This window comes from Crinia signifera, chromosome 1 (assembly GCF_055691185.1).
Source record: "Crinia signifera chromosome 1, ASM5569118v1, whole genome shotgun sequence".
Lineage (NCBI taxonomy): Eukaryota > Metazoa > Chordata > Amphibia > Anura > Myobatrachidae > Crinia > Crinia signifera.
The window spans coordinates 446,950,752-446,970,407 of NC_139217.1; the positions used below are offsets into that span (position 1 = coordinate 446,950,752).

General features: G+C 44.8%; 1 long non-coding RNA gene across 1 annotated transcript; it reads right to left on the reverse strand.

The window, feature by feature from the left end:
• Positions 1 to 9,049: 9,049 nt before the first annotated feature.
• Positions 9,050 to 18,718, reverse strand: LOC146032199 (uncharacterized). Its single transcript, XR_014457648.1, has 3 exons — positions 18,603 to 18,718; positions 10,136 to 10,249; positions 9,050 to 9,606 (listed from the first exon to the last, which is right to left on the reverse strand). It is a non-coding gene; the product is annotated as an uncharacterized LOC146032199 (long non-coding RNA).
• Positions 18,719 to 19,656: the final 938 nt, after the last annotated feature.

Genomic DNA, 19,656 nt, shown 5'->3' on the forward strand with positions numbered 1-19,656 from the left:
TAATTGCAAAAACACATAGCATATGGGCCCTTATTCTGGTTCACAAATTCCTTCTCAAATGGAGAAAACCATGTGCACTGCAGGTGGGGCAGATGTGACGTGCAGAGAGTTAGATTTGGCTGGGGTTTTACTTCAAGGTGAGATCTATATTGCAGTGTAAAAATAAAGCAGCTAGTATTTTCCCTGCACAGAAACAAAAGAACTCACCCAAATCTAACTCTCTCTGCACATGTTACATCTACCCCACCTGCAGCGAACATGGTTTTGTCCATTCGAGAAGGAATTTGCCTTTGCGAGTGAACCAGAATAAGGGCCCATGGTGTACCATTTCTTGTTGATGTGAATTGTCTGTGTGCTATGGAATATTCTACAGATAGGTTCAGCTACAGTATGTTAAGAATGATTTAAAATAGCAGCGATATATATTCTATACCTATAAGTGCATTACCATCTGCTCACATTGCTGAGATTATTTACGAGGGCTTTGATTGGTTTCATATGGGTAATGCACAGTAGCATCAGACATGAACATTGCCATTAAGTCATGCACCCTTTCCGCACCTAATATATTACCTTCAGCATTACTTAGCCCAGGAGGGGAGCTGTGATGGATTTTCCTCAGACGTTCAGTCAGGCAGAATAACATTCGCCGAGTCTATAAAGAAACTTTTGTTTGTAGAAATACACATATACCTGGCAGAGAGTTTATTCAGCGGTAAATGCTGATTTTCTGTTTATTCAAAAAACCGGGACAGCGCTTCATTGCTTAGTAAAAATAAATAATTGATGATATATATATATTTTATGTCTTTCAGTGTAGGCAATATCCAGAACAATCCAGCACAAATTAATGGTATATCGATATTGGGAATCTTTGCACAGTTTTATAGGGGATTTATCGCTCCAACCCATACTGCATACTTTCCTGGAATGGGAGGGAGGCTCCTGAAAATCAAGTGGTAATCCCGCCCCCCCTGAATGAGTGGATAAGTTCCTCACACATCAGTCAGGTAAAGTTATGGTGACACAAGGTATTGATGTAGTCTCCTGTGCTAGTAGTCTCAATCTTGGTGGGCTACACTTGTGTGCATCACCTGAGCAGGGGTTAAAGGGAGGGACGGAGTTCCACGACCTATAATGGTGAGGTGGAACTAGTTCAACCTCCACCTCACCTCTTCATAGTAATTCTAAGAGGAAAGCATTATAGTTTGCAAGGGAGGAGCCAAAAACCCTACCAGTTGCCCTGGCTCTGCCTATTGGTACTGGCTCTACCTAATGGGGGAGGGGAGATGGGGTGATTAGGTGGCAGAAGGAAATGAGTTCCCCCAACTCTCCAGAACCAATTACACCTGCGTGTAATGCCAGGTACACACCTCCATGTAAGGCAAGCGTGCTGATGGTCAGGGAGATTTCCCGTCACCCCGGACCATAGCAGACTGCTGGTACACATTACCTGATGTAATGAATGACGGAAAAACCTCTCATTCTGTACTTCATTGCAATGCACCAGGTGACACACAATATTTTCTGGTTGGCCGTTCAGAACAGCCAATGATGCATGCAACCTGTGGGAGCATGCAATTGGGCATACACACTACACAATGGGTCAGATTCTGGATCACACATAGTAATTTGTAGAATACAGAGCTCCTGCTTTGTGACAGGAGACAGGTGCTGCACTGTGATATTACTGCAGCACCTGCCTCCTGTCACAGTGCAGGAGCCGGCAATGCAGCCAGAGCTGTCTCTGGGGGAAGCTTTCATCTCCTGGACCCCCCCAGAGTGACAAAAACAAGGGTAGGCCCATGAGACCATTCACCAAAGAAAGGGCTCCTTTCCACTCTTTGGCTATGCTCACAGTGAGGACTAGGAGAACAATCCATGCCAATGCCAGCAAGCCAGCCAGTATCCAAAATGGCGCCGAACACTGTGCATCTGTGCTGATTGGAGGCGGAGCTGCGATTACAGCGGTTAATGCTGTGTGTAAGAGATGCTTCATTGGAGTCTTCAGAATTTTTTGCACAGGTGGAGTTCCAAATTTCCTCAACTACATGAGTTCCGGCGTTGATTGCGGATTGTGTATGAGTCAGGCCCTTTGAGAGCAGAACAAGGCTGCTCTTTATCTGTCCTTGCATACAGTAGCTGGCGGTACATGGAACAAAATAAGTAAGCGGTTGGATTCAATAATGTAATGATGAGGTTATTTTGTTGTTCATCGCAATAATCATTTCTTCAATCTGTAAATTGGGTACACATAATAAAAACTGTTATGTCTGAATTAATGAAGTAGTTTATTTCATTTTCTCTGCAGCACGTCTTAGTCATCAAATTGGTTTATAGTTATTTTTTTTTTATTTGTGACAAGATAAGCATCTCATACCGGTAACTACCATAATACCATTAACGTTCGGAAATATGAAGATTCCGGCATATGCGAAGCTCACGAGGCAACCGTACGAAGCTGTCCGTCCCATTAGCACAGCATCCATCCCTAAGAAAAAAGTAGGGCAAAAAAATGGTTTCCTAGCACGGCGCCCATCGGATCCCATCGCATACCTTAACTTAAGGTATGCGATGGGACCCGACGGACCCGATTTCGGGCTTTTTTTTTAGGTTTCCCGACAAATGTAAAATCGGGTCCATCGTATGCCATTATAATGGCATGCGATGCGACCGACCTGATTTTACATTGTAAGCATTGTATGTAATGTTAAATTCGTACGTAAAATCGAAGCGTGGCGAGGGCAGCGAGCCCACGAGGGGTGGTGGTACGCGTCCTCCGACCTTTTCATACCCCCACTATCCACGTCGGCGTGGAGTTGATCTTATATAGTGTGGCAAGCGCAGCGAGCCACCGAGCCCGAAGAGTGCACAACGAGCCCCGCGCGGGGACACGTAATACGTCTGAAGTAATGCGCGTGCGCTCGCCACACTATATAAAATCAACTCCACGCCGACGTGGATAGTGGGGGTATGAAAAGGTTGGAGGACGCGTACCGCCGCCGCTCGCCACACTTTGGGTTCACGTTGATCATGGCGTTAACAATGGGGCCAATGTAAAATCGGGTCTCAGGGACCATTTAACATTGGTTCCCAATGTAAAAAATTGGGTCGGTCGGGTCAATCGCATCGCATGCAATTTGGTTGCATGCGATGAGATTGACCCAATTTTTGCAACCCGATTGCATACAATTAAAATCGGTGGTGCCGTGCTAGGAAACAAGTACCCAAAATAGTAGCCTCAGACCATTAAAAAAAAAAAAAAAAACATACATACATACATACATACATACTTGCCTGTGGCTGTGTTTCCTTTGTGTTGATGCCTGAGTGCCACCGGACTTTGCTCTATGTGGGGACGAGTTGGTTCCTGAATGCGGAGGGCAACAGGCGTAGTAAGGACTTATAGAGAGTGCCAGAATCCACCAACGTATATATGTATATATATGCAAGACGGTAGTGTATTGGCGCTAGTAATAAATGTCCATAATGGTTGCCAATATGAGTAATATGGTTTTCCTAATATCCAGAGAATGAAGCAGAAGTCTTATCCAATGTTTTTTTTTTATTAAAAAGTCTTAAATATGAACTGGCACAAGCCAACAGATTTGTCAGTAGTTTTTCACAGTCAAGAAGAGGTACCCTATGCATTTTGTCTTTAAGAGGACTTCATCAGGGGTAACAAATTTCTAAAATCATACATAATAATTAATCAATAATTTGTACATAACATCACAACCCGGCTGTGCGCGGCGTGGCATTACAAGGTCACGTCGCACACAGCCGGGAAGGGGGCGGGGGAAGGCTGGGCCGGGCACCCGGAGCTTCAGCACTCAGCGGTGCTGCCCGGCGCTAAGCAGCGCAGACAGTGTAAATCCCGAGAATTTCCTGGGTTTGCCAGTCTGGGCACTGGAGCATAGCCTGGAAAATTCTCGGGAGTGCCAGGGAAGGGGTTAAGGGTCACTTGAACACTCTCCTTTCTTGTTGGGATACAATTCACCAACGCTTTTATGATAACTATTACCCTAAGATAATATCAGAGAATTTTATAGTTCCTTTTAGATCTTCTCCTGTAGAATCTGAGGAACTATTGGGCCGATTGTGGTTCACTCATTGAACCGAATTCGGCCCCGGCCCCGATGGTCTGGGTTTGTGTGTTTCTGCGCATGTGCAAACCTGAATGTGACCGGCCTCAGCAAATTTACAATGTCGCCAGGCTGTTCGCTGCGGTGAGGGAGTGACGGGCAAATGGCGGCGTTTTGGCCATGTTTTATGGGCATCCCCATGCAAACGCTGACCGTTCACATGGGAGTGCGCGGGGCAAAGTCTGACGGGGCTGTGAAGACAGGAGCAATCATTTGATGGCCATCGAATGATTTCTCCTGCTGCGGGCACATGCGAGGGGATGTGTCTTCGCGATGGGGGGGTATTTGCCGGGTGGCGTCACAAGGACTCGGTAAGCTACGAGCATCGCAGCTTACCGAGCTAATCAGAATCACCCCTTATATTCATATTTGTCCAACGTTTATCTTCTATAGAGGAATCATGTTGTTAGGGGCGCCACCAGGTGGTACAAGGTGGCGCTGCTGAATATTATAATTACGCTTGCCCAGCAGTCCTCTAGCCTCCTGCTTGCTAAGGCTTCACCTATAACTGCCATTTTTCCCCAGCTGATTATGTCCACCATGTACTGGGGTGCCGCTAGTACTTACTAGGGGGACAACGTGGCTACTGGAGGGCTGGACAAGGTAATATTCAGGACAGAAAGATGGAGAACACGCCGGGGTAACTAGAACACTTCCAACTCCCCACACTGGAATAGCCGTAGTAATTCAAGATTATGAGATGGTATATTAACTGATGCGATACTGTAAGGAATGGAGTGTACACCATCTAATATGCACAAGCACAACAATGCGCAGGATGGAACAATGACCCACTAATGTTATTCACAAGCATGCACAGGATGAAACTATAACACTAATATACACAAGTGCAACAAGTATGCATTACCCATAACCAGGGCTATTTTTGTGCAGGCTCCAGCAGGAACTGTGGCCCTTATTCTAGCTCACTCTTTCTGACAAAATATTTCTTAGATGGACAAAACCATGAGCACTGCAGGTGAGGCAGTTTTTGTCAGAAAGAGTGAGCTAGAATAAGGGCCACAGTTCCTGCTAGAGCCTGCACAAAAATAGCCCTGCCCATAACACAATTGATATTACTGCAATATGCACAGGTGTAACAATATACAGGATATACTGTAACTCAGAGATATTACTGCAATATGCACAGGTGTAACAATGCATAGGATGTAACACTGAGGTACTCTCACAATATGCACAGGTGTAACAATGCATAGGATATAACACTGAGGTACTATTACAATATCCACAGGTGTAACAATGCATAGGATATAACACTGAGGTACTATTACAATATCCACAGGTGTAACAATGCATAGGATATAACACTGAGGTACTCTCACAATATGCACAGGTGTATAACAGTACACAGGGTGGAAAACTCCAGCAACTTAGCTATTGCTGATAGCTTGGAACAGAGGACTGGGACACAGACTGGAAAGGCTTGAACCCCGGGAAGCACATAATACCAGACTGTCAGGGCAGGCTGGGTGATATAGGGAGCAACTTCCAATGAGAACCACCATAAAGGACCAGCCCGCTAATCACAGCAGGTGGACAGCCAGAAACAAAGGCAGAGTGCTGATGGCCTAATTATATGACAGCTGAGTGGATACATAGCTGCAGCTAAACACCTGACAGACACTGCAGCCTGACATATAGAGAAATTAGGCTAATGTGTAGTAGCTAAAAAAGTACATACTGTAGAACGGGTCCGGTATGATAGGCGGCAGTCGGAATCCCAGCGGTCGAGATACCGACGGCGGAATCCCGACTGACGCAATGCCGAGCTGTTGGTTTTACTGGCTAATTTCTAGCATTGTATCATTAAGCATCAGCTAGGGCAGGGCTGGGCAATAGCGGCCCTCCAGCTGTTGATGAACTACACATCCCAGCATGCCTTGCACAAGTTTCAGCATGGGCACATAGCAAAACTGATGCAAAGCATCCTGGGATGTGTAGTTCCACAACAGCTGGAGGGCCATGAGTTTGACACCACTGGGCATGGTTATACAAGTTACCTCTCTACCTTTCGGGTATTCCATTGGCATGAGGCAGGGTTGTCCTCTTTCTACCTTGATCTTCACCGGTATCCGGACTCATGATAGATTGACTCTAGGTCGACAGTCATACGGTCGACCACTATTGGTCGACAATGAAAAGGTTGACAGAGTCCAAAGGTCGACAGTCAAAAAGTCAACAAAGAAAAGGATGGCATGGTCAAAAGGTCGACATGGAAAAGGTAGACATGCCATTTTTAACAACATTTTGAGCCGACGTGTGCCGACAGGCGGTAATTCATACCCTACCATCCACTATGGCGTGGAGAGAGAATACAATAGTGCCTTTGACAATGTTGACCTTTTGAAGCTCGACCTTTTAACTGTCGACCTTTTGAACCTGTCAACCTTTTCCTTGTCGACCTTTGGACCCTGTCGACCTTTTTGCCCTGTCGCCTATTACTGGTTGACCATATTACTGTAGACCTAGATATTGTAGGCCTAATATACCATAACCGTCTTCACCATGATCACGGAACCTTTGGCAACGAGGATTTGTGGTCATCCTTTGCTGGAATAAGAGTTGGTTCTTCCAAACATAAAACTGCATTGTATGTTGATGATGTTCTTATATCATGAACTAATCCTCCCCAGCGGTGTGCCGGGGTGAAGCCCCGTTCGCTAGCGGTGTGCCGGGGTGTCCACTGTGGAACTACAAGTACCACAATGACCTGTCAGCGCTGGCCAGCGTGCGCTGCTGCTGCCAGCGCTATGCTGATAACGTACATTACATCTAGAGCGGCACGCGCACAGTAAACACAGAGTCTGGCAAGCGGCCATGTTTCATGAGAGACTGTGCGCGCGGTGGCGCCGTGAAACTACACAAGTACCGAAACTGCACATCCAAGAATCACCTCTGGACTGATACGGCACAGGCAGCATCACCCCTGGACTGATACGGTACAGGCAGCATCACCCCTTGACTGATACGGTACATTTAGTATCACCTCTGGACTGACATAACACACTTTAGCATCACCCCTGGAGTGATACGGTACATTTAGTATCACCTCTGGACTGACATAACACACTTGGCATCACCCCTGGACTGATACGACACAGGTAGTATCACCCTGGACTGATACGACACACTTAGTAGCACACCTTCACTGATATGGCACACAGCATCACCCCTGGACTGACAAGACAGACTTAGCATCACCACTACTCTGATATGGCACACCTAGCATCACCCCTGGACTGATATGGCACAGGTATCATCTCCCCTGGACTGATATGGCACACGTAGCATCACCCCTGGACTGACATGACACACCTAGCATCACCCCTGGACTGATATGGCACACTTAGCATCACCCCTGCACTGATACGGCACAGGTAGCATCACCCCAAGACTGATATGGTACACCTAGCATCACCTCTGCACTGATATGGCACAGGTAGCACCGTCCCTGGACTGATATGGCACAGGTAGCACCGTCCCTGGACTGATATGGCACAGGTAGCACCGTTCCCTGGACTGATATGGCACAGGTAGCACAGTCCCTGGACTGATTTAGCACAGGTAGCACCGTCCCTGGACTGATATGGCACAGGTAGCACCGTCCCTGGACTGATATGGCACAGGTAGCACCATCCCTGCACTGATATGGCACAGGTAGCACCATCCCTGGACTGATACGGCACATTTAGGATCACCCCGGGACTGGTACGGCTCACCCCAGGTATTTTATGATCAGACCAGGCTCACCCCATGAATTATTCAGCACAGATGGCGGCACACCTGAACTGATACGGCACACTTAGCAGCACACATGGAATTATACGGCACACATCACAGAAATCCTGCAATTAAAAAAAAAAGAGAACTGTAAGGTTGATTTATCAGCACCCCAGAAATTGACCATGTGTAGTTTGCCACCCTCCCCTCTCTGCAGACAGCACGGACACATCCGTGCTGTCTGACTTTCACATGGCGAATGAAGATGGCGCTGGAAGCCGCGACTCGCAAGAGTCCAACGCGGGATGATGACGTTTTGGCCTCGTTTTAAGTTCATATTATCGGGGGGGATGGACGCAAACAGCTCGCAAACGCTTCGGAACAGGTAAGTTCGGGGGTGTTCGGATCTCTAGGATCCGAACATGCTCATCGCATATTATTATGGTTATTATACTTTATTTATATGGCACCACAAAGGATCCTCCAGGCCCAATTACAGAGTACATATACAAATGAGGGAAACAGTGACCTACAGCTGAATACAATAGAGGACAAGTACAGGGCACATAACTATAGCTACATCCGCAGGGTATCAGCGTGGTAGAAAACCACAGGGTTTGGTGCTATCAAAGATGGCTTAAGTAAAGGCCCCCATGCACTATGCAAATTCTCTGAAGGTAGAAGTCGCACCTGATCCCCCGCCGAATATCCAACCTCCGACTCCGCTCCGATGAACACAGGACTGTGCATCAGAACGGATATTATACACATGCGATTTGGACCGATTTCACCCAATATCTCAGCTTGATCTACCGGAATTGGCCCAAATCGCATAGTGTATGGGACATTAAGAGAAGGAAAGCACACGAGGGATGAGGGTCCTGCTCATCTATTCATGAAAATCTTTATCACTATATATAAATAATACAGACAATATAAGTAAGATTTTAAATCAGTTTTATTTTTCAAAAAGTTTTTTTTTTTTTACGTTTTGGCATTGAGAAAGCAAATAGGTAATGTAACATCATGCCAAATACTGTAGGGAAATGAGAAACCAGTACAGTGGATTTGCAAACCAATATACCCCATTATATATATACTCTGCCAAGTTCATAAAAGCTACTTCATACGTTATATTACATTATATATATTCTTACATATTACTTCAGTAGTAACCAGTAATAATGCGTTTGTAAATAAACTTTTCCAGTGGCATGAACCTGGCCTGCCATTGGAATTCTGGGATACATGGCGCACCTATAGTTCCTGATTGGACCGCTCTCTCAGTATTGGCAAGTGTTTAGGTTTTGATCCAACACTAGGGTCTGCACGAATTTCGATATTAACAGATGGAATTTTGTGCTGCAGGGAAGGGGGTGCGGGGGCTGCCTGGCCAATGCGGGAGGATTGCCCACCTTCCCGGGGGACCCGATTTTCGGGAGCCTCACGGCAATTCCAGGAGGGTAGGCAAGCCTGGAGTATGTAATACAATTAGGAACAAATAGAAAAATAATATAATACAAGATAATTAATTACCTCTAAGTAGGAGACTGCTTTGTCCACAGCCTGTTGCCAGAGTAACATGAGGCCCAAAGTGGAGCCAAGTTGGTGGGGTAGAAGTTTGGATTGTGTCTATGATCCTCTATATTAAAGTCCAACCAGACTCCTATTTCCTTGTCCCACAGAACAGCCTGCACAGCATCCAGTCGCTCCGTCATATCTGTAGCAAATAACAAGAACAGAAATGATACAATATAGAAATTATAATACAGCCAATTGGAAAAATGGTGAAATAAACTTTAACAAAAGACCAATTGTTCTGATAATGTTGTTAAATAAAATGGATTGACCTAGGCCCTTATTCAGATCTGATCGCAGTACAAAATTGTTCTCAATATGGGCAAAACCTTGTGCACTGCAGGTGGGGCAGATGTAACATGTGCAGAGAGAGTTACATTTGGGTGGGGTGTTTTGAAACTGAAATCTAAATTGCAGTGTCAAAATAATGCAGTCAGTATTTACCCTGCACAGAAACAAAATCTAACTCTCTGTACACATGTTACATCTGTCCCACCTGGAGGGCACATGGTTTTGCCCATTTTGAGAACAAATTTGTTCTGCGATCAGATCTGAATAAGGGCCCTAATTTGTGTGAATGGCCATACAGCACATGTTGTGATCTTATCAGTGAGAAACACTCTGCGTCCTCCTAGCAGCACAATGTCCATTCTCAAACTATAGCCTGTTACCTCTGCCCTGGTGATGAGAATTTGGATTAACATATCCTCATCTGTCCCAGTCCCCATCATGGTTTTTGTAAGGATCCTTGGCATAATATCCTTGGCGGTCCTTAATGCATTGTACTGCAGAAAGAGAGGACATGAGCTGGTTTATTACAAGGTAACTGTACATGGTTAGTATATTTCTCCTGATTATAAAACTGCCGCGAGAGATGAAGCAGTATTCACACTATACTAAAGTAATTAATAATTTGGCCACTGGAGGCGCACTTCCACTGGCATCTGTGGGCAACATATATTTTCTTTCAGAACTAATACAATTGCTCCCACTGCTGTGTATGGCTACAAACATGCAGAGATAAAAGATTCTTTGTGCCTATTAACTTTTATCACGTAAATAAGTAAGAGGTAAGACATCCCAGGGGGACCAGAAGACGATACCACTTCTGTAACAGCAGACCCTGGATGAGATACATAGCAGTGCCCTTCTGCCATATGGCAGCTAGTGATGTCACAATGGGCCGATGATGTCACAATGGGCCGATGATGTCACAATGGGCTGTGATGGGTAGAACACTGGCAGCTGACTGCTTCCTGAGTCATATCTAATATTGCTGGACTTGTGCCAACACAGATAATTTTTCACTCTTTTCTGAAGATTGAAGTTTGATATAAAATGAAGAAGGCGAAAGCTAATAAAGCTATAGACCACCAAATGACTGTCGCTCTGCGCATCCGTCCCGTTAATTTGACGGAGACTAAGAACCGCGCCCGATGCATCACACACCAGCTCGGACCGCAGACAGTGCTATTGCAGGACCCCGGTGAGGATCCTAACGATGTCCTGCGCTCCACCAGGACAAGAGAAACAACATTCCAATTTAACCAGGTGTTTGACCAGGCAGCTACCCAGGAGACTGTGTATGATTCCACAGTGAAGCCCTTATTGGGTGACATCCTGTCCGGGTACAATGCTGCCATATTTGCCTACGGCCCCACAGGCACCGGAAAGACCTTCACCATGATGGGTAAGGACCGCGAACCTGGAGTAATATATCGCACCCTGAAGGACCTGTTTAAAGCCATTGAGGAGACTGGGGAAAAAAAGAATTTCTCCGTATCATTATCATACGCGGAGATCTATAATGAAACCGTCCGAGACCTATTAAGACCTTCCTCTAGGTCTTTGGTCCTCAGAGAGGATCCCAATGGCAACACCAACATAGAAGGGATTTCTACATTCTCCCTTAGCACTCCTGAGGAAGCCATGACCCTGCTGAAGAAGGGCAACAAGCGGCGCACAGAAGCTCCCACAGCCTCTAATAAGACCTCATCCCGCTCACATGCAGTATTGCAGGTCACCATAAAGCAGACAGCCAGTGATAGTGTGAGCACAGGCAAGTTGTACATGGTAGACCTTGCGGGATCAGAACGAGCAAGCCAGACTAAGAACAGCGGCCAGACCATGAAAGAAGGAGGATACATCAACCGATCCCTTCTTACCCTCAGGATGTGTATCATGGCGCTGCGTGACAGACCAGGCAGCCATATAAACTATCGGGACAGCAAGCTGACCTGGCTGCTAAAGGGAGCACTGAGCGGGAAAAGCCGATTGGTTATGATCACGCACATCAGCCCTGCGGATAGTGCTTATGAAGAATCCCGCAGCACAATGACCTACGGAAGCAAGGCCAAGTTTATCAAGACGCGAGTGGAGAAAAACCGTGTCTGTGTCCCCAATAAGACTTCCGAGGGCGTCAGAGGGACCACAGTGCTGCCGGAAGTCCCTCATCCTCCAGAGCAAGGCCGTGGGATCCTGCCCAGGTCTGGGAATATTTATCAAGTGAGAAAAAGTGCAAGGCCGCTGCGTGATTTTCCTCCCTGTATCCAGCAAAGAATCCCCAACCGCAATTTGAGACCAAAGCCACAGCATCTTACTGTGTACACTCCTTTCAAGGTTGGTCATTACACATTGCACACATGAACAGCAATCGGGCTGGCAGTAAAGGTACCCATACACGTTACAATTATTGTATACAGTATTATATACAATACTGTATTCAATAATTGTAACGTGTATGGAAACTTTTACACCTGAAGGAAAACTGGGGAATAGGGCTACTGGCGAAACCCCAACAAAAAAAAAAACGACACTCAGCAGCCACCCCATGGGTGTGTTGGAAGAGCTGCCAATTATTTATAAATGATAACCATTATATCCAACTCATTAATAATTTAATAACTCAAAGGCTTAAACCAGGACAATGCCAGGTACGTCAGTCAGTTATACATAATGTGTGCTGTTAGTGGTTTTATTGTATTCTTGTTATGTAATACGATCCACAAAAAATTCCTAGTGTGCACAAGCACACATGGCCAATAAAGTTGATTCTGATTCTGATACATAGATCTTTTAATAATTATGCTAGGACACTACCAGTAGATGGGTGATGGGGCTTCATAGCACATTCCTGACAGGGGCCCCAATACATTGCTATGCGCAGGGGTCTACACTGCTGTTGACGCCCCTGTATGTATGTATGTATGTGTATGTATGTATATATATTAGTGGAATTATCTCCACATGACACTGTTGCGTACAGGATATCTCGTGGCAATATATGTCACTTTTTAAACCGGGTTATTTACTGAGATTTTCACCGTGGTGAATCTTGGTTGTGGAGCACTGTGTTCATTGGTGTTTTTACTGCTGGACTGAACCGCTATTAACTAACGTGATAAGTGCAGCTGCAGTGATTGGACTTCCATACACACTGTGCAATTTCCTGTTTAAAGCAATTCTATTCCCTATGGCTAATGGTGGTGAACCAAACGAGGCATTCAACCCTCGTATCATCCCACAATATGATCTGTTCAGCTACTCGGAGTCAGATGCTGACGGAATTATACACAAACAACAATTGTTTGATGCATCGGAGGCCAAATCGGCCGATATTGCTTATAAGGATTTATTGAGACTTAAAAAGAAGGAAATAGATTACACATACCATGCTATATCATTGAGCGACTATTTTCGCCAGAAAAAGATTCCACGGGGCTTCCGTGTGAAAAACTGCCCCACTATTGGACGGTATGATTCAAGTTTCTGTGCCAAATGGATCGCCATTACTAATAAATGTGCGATGGATCTAATATTGCTCGTGATTGAGCATTCCAACAAGGAGATCACACAGTATCAAGATAAGATTAAACAATTTGAAACCGTCCATATGCCAATTTTAACAGCAGATCCTGACACTGATTGGGTAACCAAATTGTCGACACAATTAGCGACTTATAAGAAAGATCTGATTGCTTTTAAAAAAGAAAAATTCACTAAAGTTGAACGGGACTATGAAACCCATCAGGTGTACAACTGGTTATCGGGGACCTCTAATCAAGGCCGTAACGATTCCAGAAGGAAACCATTTTTCAGGCGACAAAAATATCCTAAGACCAATGTCGACACTGATACCTCGGCTGAGGTTATGAGTTCAGCTAGTGATACAGAAAATGTCCAAGCCAGAGGAAAGAAGTCGGTCCCTTTAGGGGTGAAGACACGTACCCAAGGCGGCCCTCTCGTAGAGCCACTCGACGTGGGAGGCAGAACCAACGCCAGAGGTCGTGGAAACAAGCCACCCGCAGGCACAAAGAGGAAATAATATTTAATTTATCCACACATAACTTAACTGAGGCTGAGAAATCAGTGCTCAGTAAGGGATTATCCTATGTGCCGTCTTCCCACTTCAACCCACTGAACTGGCATGCTGAAAAGCATCAGCTACAGCGCAAGATCAAACTCAAGGAATATTTCTATAAACATCCATCTCTTCCGGCGGAGAATTCTGTGCCTCTACCTAATAAATTAAAGCAGTTTAAAATGAGGTCTACTTTCGACCCTTTATCTAATAATCCTAGCATTAAGACCTTTATGCGTTTATTAGACTCAGAGGTATCCACCGCCATTAATGAGTTTGTTGCTCCACACTGCAATCTCTCCCCCCTTGAACGTGAGGCATTACAGAATTTATCCAAAAATGACCGTATAGTCATTCGACCCGCGGACAAGGGGGGTGGGATTGTAGTGCAGGATTGTGATGTTTATTGTAACGAAATTTTTAGACAATTGTCTGACTCTGAGGTTTACTCCAAACTGAGGTCAGACCCTACTATTATGTTTTCTGAACAGTTGAAATGCATTCTGGATAGAGCACGTATGAATTCCTTAATCAGTGAAGATCTGTGTCAGGTGCTCATTCCTAAATTTCCCATCATGCCCATCCTATATACATTGCCGAAAATCCACAAGGGATTAGACCCCCCGCCGGGGCGTCCTATCATCTCGGCGAGGGGGTCCCTTTTCCAACCAGTGGCAATCTATTTAGATACCATACTGCAACCCCTCATACAGGGACATGAGCATTTTTTATTAGATACCACTACACTGCTCAAAAAGTTGGAGGCTTTTGGTAATTTACCCAATGATGGTTGGCTAGTTACAGCTGATGTAACTAGCCTTTATACTGTAATACCTCATGCGGAAGGACTAGCGTCTGTCCGCAGGTTATTGATTTCTAAGGGCACTTTTGACACAGATCTCATTGATTTTTGGATGGAACTATTGGTGATGATTTTGACAAAAAAAAATTTCAGGTTCAATGGGCAGCACTTTTTACAAATTAAGGGGTGTGCTATGGGGTCCTCAGTGGCCCCCACATACGCCAACATCTATATGTTCGATGTCGAGCAGAATTTTTTCTTTTGTAAGGATGAGGTTGCCACCCGTATCCCCTTCTTCACCCGCTACATAGACGATTTGTTGTTTGTGTGGCGGGGGGAATTGGGGGATCTTGTCGACATCTTCAATCACATCAATGGGTCTGTCCACCCTGTGAAATTTACATATAAGAGCAGCCAATGTGAAATTGAATTTCTTGATGTCCTCATCAGGGTTAACAACTTGGTTATTAATACTTCTGTTTTTATCAAGAAGACCGATAGAAACACTTTCTTACACTGGGATAGTTGTCACCCACGGAGTCTGAAAGCAGGACTGCCATACTCACAGATGTTGAGGATGTTTAGGATTAACAACGACATAACTATTGCCAGTCATCAAATAGATGAATTAATTGAAAAATTTGTCATTAGAGGTTATCCTCGTGAGTCCCTGGTGGAGACCAAGATCAAAGTATTGGGGATGGATAGAAGACAGTTGTTGGATAATAGGGTGGTTAGAACCAATGAAGATCGTTTACCTTGGGTGACCCAATATAACACCTCAGCACCACAGATTAGGGAAATCTCTAAACGGCTTTGGGGTATTGTAAAATCTGATGACGACCTTAATCTCAATAACACCACCTTGATGCCTTGCTATTCCAATCCCCGCAATATTCGCAGTTGGCTTGTTAAAACTGATATACTTCAACCTGATTCATCTCCTGTTAGCCACTTTCTCTCCCATAAAAAATATGGATGTTTTAAATGTCCCTGCACCACCTGTAAATTTTTGGTACCTGGAGACGTGTTCTGCCACCCTCATTCTGGGGTCAAATTCCATATTCGCCACCACCTCACATGTGAGAGCTCATTTGTGGTATACCTTATAAGTTGCCCCTGTGGGCTCTCTTATGTGGGTAAGACCAGCCGCAAGTTCAAGGAGAGAATGACAGCACATAGATCGGCCATCAAAGCCGCCATTAATTCAGGCTCCAGTGAGCAACCGGTGGCTAGACACTTCCTTGAACTGCGGCATGGTCTTACATCTCTGAAATATTGCATGATAGATTTCATCCCCCCGCTGTCACGTGGGGGTGATAGGAATCTTGTTCTTTTACATAGAGAGGCGTTTTGGATAAACAAATTAGATACGATCTACCCTAGAGGGTTAAATGATACTATGCCTATCTCCTGTTTATTATGATTATACATTTATGTTGATGTACATTTTTGCTGTTTGTTATGTGTTTTTATTTTGGATATTTTTCTGGTCCATAGTCTGCTACATGCTATAGTTGGATGATATTATCAGGTTTGATATTGTAATGTTATATGTTTTTGTATATAGCTGCCTTATCCCTATTTACACTCTGTTCTGTTGACAGCGCGCCGTCTCCATGGCAACTGACCCAGGGACAGGACGTGGAACAGTGTCAGAGCGTCTGCGGGCCGGGCTGCAGACGTCATGACGTCATCTGGAAGCGCCACTTCCGGGTTCAGCGTCAGGGGACGGGACGATCCAGCGTGAAATGGGGGATATAAGGTAAGCATAATGTTTGATATTTGATGTAATCCTGACGAAATTCTTGATTGAATGAAACGTTGATTGGTGATACACACGTCTCCTGAGTCTTCTTTACCAAGTCGCCCAGAGTGCCACATCTTTTGCACTATGTATATATATATATTTTTTTTTTTATTATTAATATTATTTTTATACATTTGGTCTATCTTGACCCGGCATATACTGGGTCACCTAAGTGTCCATCTCCGTGCTTTGCTCCGCCCCTCTGGAAACCCCCTTCTGAAAATCCTGCGTTTGCCACTGGTCGCATATTATTATGGTTATTATACTTTATTTATATGGCACCACAAAGGATCCCCCGGGCCCAATTACAGAGTACATATACAAATGAGGGAAACAGTGACCTACAGCTGAATACAATAGAGGGCACATAACTATAGCTACATCCGCAGGGTATCAGCGTGGTAGAAAACCACAGGGTTTGGTGCTATCAAAGATGGCTTAAGTAAAGGCCCCCATGCACTATGCAAATTCTCTGAAGGGAGAAGTCGCACCTGATCCCCCGCCGAATATCCAACCTCCGACTCCGCTCCGATGAACACAGGACTGTGCATCAGAACGGATATTATACACATGGATTTCACCCAATATCTCAGCTTGATCTACCGGAATTGGCCCAAATCGCATAGTGTATGGGACATTAAGAGAAGGAAAGCACACGAGGGATGAGGGTCCTGCTCATCTATTCATGAAAATCTTTATCACTATTTATAAATAATACAGACAATATAAGTAAGATTTTAAATCAGTTTTATGTTTCAAAAAGTTTTTTTTTTTTTACGTTTTGGCATTAAGAAAGCAAATAGGTAATGTAACATCATGCCAAATACTGTAGGGAAATGAGAAACCAGTACAGTGGATTTGCAAACCAATATACCCCATTATATATACTCTGCCAAGTTCATAAAAGCTACTTCATACGTTATATTACATTATATATATTCTTACATATTACTTCAGTAGTAACCAGTAATAATGCGTTTGTAAATAAACTTTTCCAGTGGCATGAACCTGGCCTGCCATTGGAATTCTGGGATACATGGCGCACCTATAGTTCCTGATTGGACCGCTCTCTCAGTATTGGCAAGTGTTTAGGTTTTGATCCCGCACTAGGGTCTGCACGAATTTCGATATTAACAGATGGAATCAATACCATAGGAGTATGTCATACTTGCTGACAGCAGCAAGTCAGGGGGGCGGGACAGGCAGACGTCATCAAGCCCCACCCCCATGACAGTCAAACAACGTAATTCGCGGACCCGCAAAAAAAGGTCATTTTGTGCTGCAGGGAAGGGGGTGCGGGGGCTGCCTGGCCAATGCGGAAGGATTGCCCACCTTCCCGGGGGACCCGATTTTCGGGAGCCTCACGGCAATTCCAGGAGGGTAGGCAAGCCTGGAGTATGTAATACAATTAGGAACAAATAGAAAAATAATATAATACAAAATAATTAATTACCTCTAAGTAGGAGACTGCTTTGTCCACAGCCTGTTGCCAGAGTAACATGAGGCCCAAAGTGGAGCCAAGTTGGTGGGGTAGAAGTTTGGATTGTGTCTATGATCCTCTATATTAAAGTCCAACCAGACTCCTATTTCCTTGTCCCACAGAACAGCCTGCACAGCATCCAGTCGCTCCGGCATATCTGTAGCAAATGACAAGAACAGAAATGATACAATATAGAAATTATAATACAGCCAATTGGAAAAATGGTGAAATAAACTTTAACAAAAGACCAATTGTTCTGATAATGTTGTTAAATAAAATGGATTGACCTAGGCCCTTATTCAGATCTGATCGCAGTACAAAATTGTTCTCAATATGGGCAAAACCTTGTGCACTGCAGGTGGGGCAGATGTAACATGTGCAGAGAGAGTTACATTTGGGTGGGGTGTTTTGAAACTGAAATCTAAATTGCAGTGTCAAAATAATGCAGTCAGTATTTACCCTGCACAGAAACAAAATCTAACTCTCTGTACACATGTTACATCTGTCCCACCTGGAGGGCACATGGTTTTGCCCATTTTGAGAACAAATTTGTTCTGCGATCAGATCTGAATAAGGGCCCTAATTTGTGTGAATGGCCATACAGCACATGTTGTGATCTTATCAGTGAGAAACACTCTGCGTCCTCCTAGCAGCACAATGTCCATTCTCAAACTATAGCCTGTTACCTCTGCCCTGGTGATGAGAATTTGGATTAACATATCCTCATCTGTCCCAGTCCCCATCATGGTTTTTGTAAGGATCCTTGGCATAATATCCTTGGCGGTCCTTAATGCATTGTACTGCAGAAAGAGAGGACATGAGCTGGTTTATTACAAGGTAACTGTACATGGTTAGTATATTTCTCCTGATTATAAAACTGCCGCGAGAGATGAAGCAGTATTCACACTATACTAAAGTAATTAATAATTTGGCCACTGGAGGCGCACTTCCACTGGCATCTGTGGGCAACATATATTTTCTTTCAGAACTAATACAATTGCTCCCACTGCTGTGTATGGCTACAAACATGCAGAGATAAAAGGTTCTTTGTGCCTATTAACTTTTATCACGTAAATAAGTAAGAGGTAAGACATCCCAGGGGGACCAGAAGACGATACCACTTCTGTAACAGCAGACCCTGGATGAGATACATAGCAGTGCCCTTCTGCCATATGGCAGCTAGTGATGTCACAATGGGCCGATGATGTCACAATGGGCCGATGATGTCACAATGGGCTGTGATGGGTAGAACACTGGCAGCTGACTGCTTCCTGAGTCATATCTAATATTGCTGGACTTGTGCCAACACAGATAATTTTTCACTCTTTTCTGAAGATTGAAGTTTGATATAAAATGAAGAAGGCGAAAGCTAATAAAGCTATAGACCACCAAATGACTGTCGCTCTGCGCATCCGTCCCGTTAATTTGACGGAGACTAAGAACCGCGCCCGATGCATCACACACCAGCTCGGACCGCAGACAGTGCTATTGCAGGACCCCGGTGAGGATCCTAACGATGTCCTGCGCTCCACCAGGACAAGAGAAACAACATTCCAATTTAACCAGGTGTTTGACCAGGCAGCTACCCAGGAGACTGTGTATGATTCCACAGTGAAGCCCTTATTGGGTGACATCCTGTCCGGGTACAATGCTGCCATATTTGCCTACGGCCCCACAGGCACCGGAAAGACCTTCACCATGATGGGTAAGGACCGCGAACCTGGAGTAATATATCGCACC